General features: G+C 37.1%; 1 non-coding gene across 1 annotated transcript; it reads left to right on the top strand.

Annotated features, from left to right (window-relative positions):
* The first annotated feature begins 5,908 nt into the window (after nt 1-5,908).
* On the top strand, nt 5,909-6,012 carry LOC130955029 (small nucleolar RNA R71). Its single transcript, XR_009076566.1, has one exon. It is a non-coding gene; the product is annotated as a small nucleolar RNA R71 (small nucleolar RNA).
* Nucleotides 6,013-9,047: the final 3,035 nt, after the last annotated feature.

Here is a 9,047-nt window from a genome sequence, read left to right as displayed (position 1 = left end):
CCCCTAAGTCGCTATCATCCTTCACAACATTCAAGTGGGTAAAATTCATATCCCATAGCTTTCTAATCCCACTTGAATATGGGCTACTGGAGACGGATGGTCAACTTAGAGCTCTTTGTGGCATTAAGAGTAAAAGGAAGATGGTCAGTGGTAAGAATCGTCCTGCAAGGTTCATCATGGTTGGAAGCTTTAAGCTTAAACGTAAAGGTTGGTATAGAGCTCAACTGAATGGGTCTAGGAAGTTGTTTGGCCCCTTTAGTGAGAATTCAGATTACTTGCTACCTGGATGGAATCATGATAATCAACACGAAGACGGGTGTAAAAGCAAGATTTGGGATCCTGGAATCTGTTCTGACATCCAACACCCCGGGAGCCTAAGAATCTTTTTGAAGCTGCTCAAGGGTTTTACATGCCTAGTTTGGGACCCCGGAGGTTACTGGAATCACAAACACTGGTGGAGATTCCTGGATGAGTTCAAGCATAAGCCACCATAACAGAAAGCTCATCAAATGTCCAACTTAAGGACTTTAACTAAAAGTGCTAGGTGAGAGACAACCCACCATGGTATGATTGTCCTTTTTCATTTTTATTTAGTTTTATTTGTTTTTGAATTTTATTTTATTTTGTTATATTGAACCTGGAGTTTTGCATCACATTCATATTAACACTGCATTCTGCATTTTTCAGATTATAAAAAAAAAAGCGAGCACGCGACGCGACCACATCAGCGACGCGTCCGCGTCGCAAGGAGATGGGAGACAATATTAATATGAACAGAGAGTTTCGCAAGAGCAGCGCTGGAGGCGTGCCAATGGCACAAATCGACCCACGCGACCGCGTCGCTGACGCGACCGCGTTACATGGGAATAATGGCCTCCCACGCGACCGCGTCACCCACGCGGCCGCGTGACCTGAAATCAGCGTAAAAAAGGTGTATGGCAGAGAGTTATGCTGGAATTGGGCTGGACCCGTGCTAGTAGCACAAGCCCTGCCACGCGGACGCGTGGGAAATAAGGCCACCCGCGCGATCGTGTCGACCACGCGACCGCGTCACCCTGGATTTTGGCAATACCAAGTTTCGAACAGAGAGTTGTGCGACCGCGAGGCTGCACTCGCGCCACTAGCACAAATCGAGTCACGCGATCGCGTGCCCCACGCGTCCGCGTCACTTAACCTTATCGCGCACCACGCGACCGCGTCGCCAGCGTCGCACAACCTATCCAGATTAGTGCCAATTTTCTTATCTTCTCTTTTCTAATCCTAATTTCTTCCTTCTCTCTCCTTTCTCACTTTCTTTTTTCTTCTCATCCTTTTTCCCTCTCATTTTATTTTACTTCATTTATTTGCATATTTCATTCATTGCATTATTCTCATTGGTGTTGGAGTTTTATTTGGATAAGTGCCTTATTTTATTTGAGCACGTGGCTACTCGGAGAAGAGATTTGACAATTGACATTTACTTATGGCTCTCATATACATTTGGATTACATTATTTTCATCCCTATTTTAACTTGCACACCCAATGTATTTGGGATTATCATTCACAATTGTCATCATTACACATGCTCTTTAATTTGGCACATTTATTACTTGATGCTTGAGCTATGCCTCTCATGCCTATTATTTGCATGTTTTTACCCTCTTGCATCTAATTATTTTGAATTGCTCTTTATTGTTGTCTTCCCTACATGTTGTAGCTACCATGTAGATGGACTGTCATCTTTTCTTTGGCATTCTTTATCACTTGGAATTTCCTCCCTTCTGGTCTTAGTTTTCTATATTTCACATTCTTCCTTTTTCTTCTTCCTTAGGCATGGGTACCAAGAAAGGAAAAGAGAAGGCCACTGACAAGATACCAGCAAGGAAAGGAACCAAGAGATCTCCAACTAAGGCGCCTCCATCTACAAGCGTCAGTTGGAGGAACCCGTCCACCTGCACATCTCAGCATGCACCGAGGATGGTGCAATCTTTAAGTGTGGGGAGGTCGATACCGATCTCCATGGGTTAGTTACTTCTTGACTCAACACTAATATTTTATTTTATTTGTTTATTCATTGTTGCATTTGCATGTTTGTTTGATTTTTGTGCATATTTTACCACTTGGTTAAAGTAATATTTTCATTTTCAAGAAACCTTTTAGAAAATTTCACTAATTTGAATAAAATTTAATGTTACACTTGTTTGAAGAGATATTATACTGGAACATGGTTTAGAACTCGAACACACAAAACCTGTGAGATTTTTGAGCCTATTTGAATTGGTTGCATTTTATCAACCAAAAATTTTGTTTTAGTGTGTATTTTTCTCTCAAAATTGTGATCTTTGTCTTGCTTAATTCTATATTTCCATAATTTGATGTATGCATGCACTTATATGATTGAGGCCTTTGTTTCACTTAGCTTATATACCCACATGGCCTTACCTTTCATTATCTTTGCAAACCAATTTGAGCCTATTTTACCCCTTTGTTCTTTACTTTAGCACATCATTAACTCTAAGCAGAAAACAATAATGTCCTTAATTTGAATCCTTAGTTAGCTTAGACTAGTGATAGTGCTCATAAATTAAGTGTGGGAAAAGTAGGTTTGGAAACAATTGGTTTGAGAATTGAGTATGTTAGAATTTTCTGAAAATGTGAAAGAATGTTGAGAATATGTTCATGCATTCAATACTTTAATCATATGCATTGAGAAAAAAAAGAAAAAAAAAGAAAAATAAAGGAGAAAAAGAAAAGAAAAAGAGCAAATAATAAAAGGGGACAAAATGCCCCAAAGTAAGTGGTGAAAGCAATGCATATGAGTTGTACTTGAAATTAGAATGTATGAATATGTGGAAAACATAGTTAATGGATAGTTAGGTTTGTATTGTGATTACATGGATTGTCTAAAGTTAGGTGGAAAGTTTAAGTTAATTAAGGATTCAGATTTTAGTCCACTTGACCAAATACAATCCTACCTTGACCCTAACCCCATTACAACCCTTAAAAGACCTCTTGATTTGTGTATTTGTGCATTAAATTTATGTTGATTGTTAGATGAAGAGCAAGCCTTAGAAAGCAATGCTAGTAGAGAATTGAGAGATCGAACTTTAAACACCTGAGTGATTAGAGTGTATACACTACCAGTAAGGGTTCGATGCTCAATTCCTTGTTCCCTGCGCTATTTTCTTCTTACAAGTCTATTTGTGCTTCATTTTTATGATTTGAATTAGTGAAATCCAGTTCATATTTGTTCTTGAAAGATTTGTTTATTTTTAATCAAGTAGGTAGAAACATTTTGCATGTAGTTGCATTTATATAGATAGGTTGTATTTCATACATTCTACCATTCCTCTTCATCTATGGTATATGGTATTAAGAATTTACCAGGATCTTGTTTCTTTTGAGGTAAAGTTTGCTGAACCCATGTATTTAGTTCACTAATGAGCAAGGGAGGTTCATCTACCCAAGTCTCATTACCACACAACTTGGCATTCAGCTTCATGATGGCTCCTATATATTGAGCAAATTGCTCTTCAGTTACATCTTCATCCTCTTCAGAGAAAGAATAGTTCTCAAAGCTCATGAATGGTAAAAGGAGGTTCAATGGAATCTCTATGGTCTCTAGGTGAGCCTCAGATTCCTTAGGTTCCTCAGTTTGGAACTCCTTTTTGTTTGAGGGACGTCCCAGGAGGTCTTTCTCTTTGGGATTTACGTCCTTCTCCTCCCTTGTGCATTCGGCCATATTGATTATATCAATGGCCTTGCACTCTCTTTTTAGATTCTCTTATGTATTGCTTGGAAGAGTACTAGGAGGAGTTTCAGTGATTTTCTTACTCAGGTGACCCACTTGTGCCTCCAAGTTTCTAATGGAGGACCTTGTTTCATGCGTGAAACTTAAAGTGGCCTTAGATAGATCAGAGACTATGTTTGCTAAGCTAGAGGGGCTTGATAAACCACTATTTTATGGTTTATCTTGTACTCAATTGAGTGGTTTTTATTAACTCTTTACCCACTTATTCATACTATTTGCATGGTTTTATATTTCCTTCCTAATTATGTGTTTTGATTGAAAACATGCTTCTTTGATCTTATATTTGCTTATTATTAATCCTATCTTATTACCATTAGATGCCTTGATATATGTGTTAAGTGTTTTCAGAGATTATAGGGCATGAATAGCTCAGACGATGGGAAGAAAGCATGCAAAAGAGGAAGGAATGCAAGAAGTTGGAGAAATTGCTAAGCTGTCCAGCCTGACCTCTCTGCACTCAAACGGCTATAACTTTAGCTACAGAGGTCCAAACGACGCGGTTCCAGTTGCGTTGGAAAGCTAACGTCTGGGGCTTCGATTTGATATATAATATGATATAGTTTCCCTGACGCTAGGCGACGCGATCGCGTGATTCATGCGGCCGCGTCGTAATGACGAAAATCCAGCGTGGCCAAATTCGAAACCAGCGAATTCTGGACTGTTCTGACCCAGTTTGCGGCCCAGAAAACACAGATTAAAGGCTATAAAGTGGAGGAATGCATCCATTTATAGTAGGCACTCATAATTCACTTTCCATGATTTAGATCTAGTTTTGAGAGAGGTTCTCTCCTCTCTCTCTTTAGGATTAGGATTTAGGATTTAGGACTTCTCTTAGTTTTAAGAGTGACTCTCAATCTCAGGTTCAATGTTCTTTTACTCTTTGTTATTTCTTACTTTCAGACATTTGAATGCTTGCTTGTATTAGATATGTTGCCTAATTAGCTTATGAACTTTTCCATGTTAAGATTTGAATATTTTATTTAATGATATTTGAAACATTTCAGTTTATGATTGTTCCTTTTTATTATTCCCATCTGAAGGCATTTTTATTCCAGCAGTTTCAATTTTCTTTCCTTTTGGCTTTGTTTAAATAATTGGTGACTCTAGAGTTATCAAACTCATTGTTGATTGAAAATTGGAATTCATCCACTTAACTTACCTTCATAGTTAGAGGTTAACAAAGTGGGAGAAAAATCCAATTCTCATCACAATTGATAAGAATAACTAGGAAAGGACCTCCAGTTCTTATACCTTGCCAAAGGTTTATTTTACAGCTATTATTATTTTATTTTACTTGTCATATAATATATTTCCACCTTACTTCCAAAACCCCAATTTTACCTTTTTCATAGCCAATAATAAGAACATACCTCCCTGCAATTCCTTGAGAAGACGACCCGAGGTTTAAATACTCGGTTATTAATTTTAAAGGGGTTTGTTACTTGTGACAACCAAAACGTTTGTACGAAGGGATTTCTGTCGGTTTAGAGACTATATCTACAACGTGAGTGTTTTTATAAAATTCTTTACTGGCAAAAATCCTAACGTCAGGGCTCTGCTCAGAATTCTCTGTCTATTGCTGGAAAGATGATGGAAAAGGCTTGCTATTGCTAAGCCTGTTTCTTCCATCATTATTAAAGCCTTGTTGGGGCTTTTGTTGATCCTTCCATGAGAAATTTGGATGATTTCTCCATGAGGAATTATAGGTGTTTCCATAAGGTTCACCCATGTAATTTACCTCTGCCATTGCAGGGTTCTCAGGATCATAAGCTTCTTCTTCAGAAGATGCCTCTTTAGTACTGTTGGATGCATTTTGCCATCCATTCAGACTCTGAAAAATCATGTTGACTTGCTGAGTCAACATTTTGTTCTGAGCAAATATGGCATTCAGAGCATCAATTTCAAGAACTCCCCTCTTCTGAGGAGTCCCATTATTCACAGGATTTCTTTCAGAGGTGTACATGAATTGGTTATTTGCAACCATGTCAATGAGTTCTTGAGCTTCTGCAGGCATTTTCTTTAGGTGAATAGATCCACCTGCAGAATGGTCCAGTGACATCTTAGAAAGCTCAGATAGACCATCATAGAATATATCTAAAATGGTCCACTCTGAAAGCATGCCAGAAGGACACTTTTTGGTCAATTGCTTGTATCTTTCCCAAGCTTCATAGAGGGATTCATCATCTTTTTGCTTGAAGGTCTGAACATCCACTCTAAGCTTGCTCAGCTTTTGAGGAGGAAAGAACTTGGCCAAGAAGGCCGTGACCAGCTTATCCCAAGAGTCCAAGCTATCTTTAGGTTGTGAGTCCAACCATGTTCTAGCCCTGTCTCTTACAGCAAAGGGGAAAAGCATGAGCCTGTAGACTTCAGGATCTACTCCATTAGTCTTAACAGTATCACAGATCTGCAAGAACTCAGTTAAAAACTGGTAGGGATCTTCTGATAGAAGTCCATGAAACTTGCAGTTTTGTTGTATTAGAGCAACTAGTTGAGGTTTCAGCTCAAAATTGTTTGCTCCAATGGCATGGATTGAGATGCTTCTTCCATAAAATTGGAAGTAGATGTAGTATAATCACCAAGCATCCTCCTTGTGCCTCCACCATTGTTATTGGGTTCGGCCATGTCTTCTTTTTCGAGATTCTCTGTAAGGTTTTCTCTGGATTATTGTGCTTTAGCTTCTCTTAGCTTCTTCTTCAGAGTCCTTTCAGGTTTAGGATCTGCCTCAATAAGAATATCCTTGTCCTTGCTCCTGCTCATATGAAAAAGAAGAGAACAGAAAAGAAGAAGAATCATCTATGTCACAGTATAGAGACTCCTTTATGTGAGTAGAAGAAGAAAAGAATAGAAGAAGGAGGAGAAAAATTCGAACACAGAAGAGAAGAGAGGGTTCGAATTTTAAGATGAAGAGAAGTGTTAGTAAATGAATAAATAAATAGAAAGAGATGAGAGGAGGAGAATTTCGAAAATTAGGAGAAGAATTAAAATTAAAATTAAAATTTGAAACAATTAGTTAATTAAAATAATTTTGAAAAAGGGTGAGGAATTTTCGAAAATTAGAGAGAGCAAAGTAGTTAGGTGGTTTTGAAAAAGATAAGAAACAAACAAAAAGTCAATTAGTTAGTTGAAAAAGAATTGAAAATCAATTTTGAAAAGATAAGAAGTTAGAAAAGATTTTGAAAAAGAGATATTGAAAAAGATATGATTTGAAAAAGTTTTGATTTTTAAAATTAAAATTAATTACTTGACTAACAAGAAACTAAAAGATATGATTCTAGAATTTAAAGATTGAACCTTTCTTAACAAGAAAGTAACAAACTTCAAATTTTTGAATCAATCACATTAATTGTTAGTAAAGTTTTCGAAATTTTGAAATGAAATTAAGAAAAAGATTTTGAAATCACTTTTTTAAAATTTTTAAAAATAATAAAAAAATGAAAAAGATTTGATTTTTGAAAAAGTTTTGAAAAGATAAGATTTTTTTTGAAATTGAAATCTTGACTTGACTAACAAGAAACAACTTATTTTAAAAATTTTTTACTAAGTCAACCCAAAGATTTCGAAAATTATGAGTAAAACAAGGAAAAGATATTTTTTTATTTTTGAATTTTTAATGATGAGAGAGAAAAACACAAATATAACTCACAACATGAAAATTGTGAATCAAAACACATGATGCATGCAAGAACACTATGAATGTCAAGATGAACACCAAGAACACTTTGAAGATCAAGATGAACATCAAGACTTATTTTTGAAATTTTTCAAGAAAAGAAAAACATGCAAGACACCAAACTTAGAAATTTTTAATGCTTAAATACTATGAATGAAAAAATGCATATGAAAAACAACAAAAAACATAAAACAAGAAAATTTAAAGATCAAACAAGAAGACTTGTCAAGAACAACTTGAAGATCATGAAGAACACATGCATGAATTTTCGAAAAATGCAAAAATTATTATTGAAATTGGCGTTTATTGTAATTGTTCTGTTGGAAGCCGCCCTGAGAATTATTATTAAAATTCTGAGGTCTCTGAGGTTGGTCTCTCCACCCAAAATTTGGGTGATTTCTCCATCCTTGATTGTATGTCTGAGAATAGGGGTCATTATTGGGATTTCTGGAATCACTCTCCATGTAATTGACCTGTTCAGAAGAGGATTGAGCATAATTATAATTATCATTTTGCACTAAATTTCCTGCCATGTCATAGGAGACCTCTTGAGGTGGATTTTGGGTGTTGATAGCTGAGACTTGCATGCCACCCATGTGTTGAGTAAGTAGACTTATTTACTGAGACATAAGCTTGTTCTGAGCAAGAATAGCATTAAGAGCTTCTACTTCCATGATACCCTTCTTTTGAGGAGCCTTAGAGTTCACAGGATTCCTGTTAGATGAGTATAAATATTGGTTGCTAGCAACCAATTCAATAAGCTCAATAGTCTCCTCCGGTGTCTTCTTCTTGTGCAATGAACCTCCTGCAGAATTATCTAAGAACATCTTGGACATTTCACCCAAACCTTCATAAAAGATATCTAGTTGGGTCCATTTGGAGAACATGCCCGGAGGACATTGCCTAGTCAGTAGCTTGTATCTCTCCCAAGCTTCATAAAGAGTTTCACCATCCTTCTGCCTGAAGGTCTGAACTTCCACCCTAAGCTTAGTTGGTGCACGAAATTGTGATCATCAACAATGGCGCCAAAGACGTGGAGCTCTCAAACGTGAATCACACTCTGTCATAATTTCGCACAACTAACCAGCAAGTGCACTGGGTCGTCCAAGTAATACCTTACATGAGTAAGGGTCGATCCCACGGAGATTGTTGGTATAAAGCAAGCTATGGTCATCTTGTAAATCTCAGTTAGGCGGATTCAATTGGTTATAATGGTTTTCGAAAATAAAGATAAATAAAACGTAGAATAAAGATAGAGATACTTATGTAATTCATTGATGGGAATTTCAGATAAGCGCATGAAGACACTGTGTTCCTTCTGAATCTCTGATTTCCTATTACTTTCATCCAATCCTTCTTACTCCTTTCCATGGCAAAATGTATGTTGGGTTTCACCGTTGTCAATGGCTACCTCCCGTCTTCTCAGTGAAAATGGTCCAAATGCTCTGTCACAGCACGGCTAATCATCTGTCGGTTCTTGATCATGTCGGAATAGGATCCATTGATCCTTTTGCGTCTGTCACTACGCCCAACAATCGCGAGTTTGAAGCTCGTCACAGTCATTCAATCCCAGAATCCTACTCAGA

Source organism: Arachis stenosperma, chromosome 1, assembly GCF_014773155.1.
Source record: "Arachis stenosperma cultivar V10309 chromosome 1, arast.V10309.gnm1.PFL2, whole genome shotgun sequence".
Classification (NCBI taxonomy): domain Eukaryota; kingdom Viridiplantae; phylum Streptophyta; class Magnoliopsida; order Fabales; family Fabaceae; genus Arachis; species Arachis stenosperma.
The sequence above is the reverse complement of the archived record's forward strand: the minus strand, read 5'-3'. Positions and strand labels throughout refer to the sequence as shown.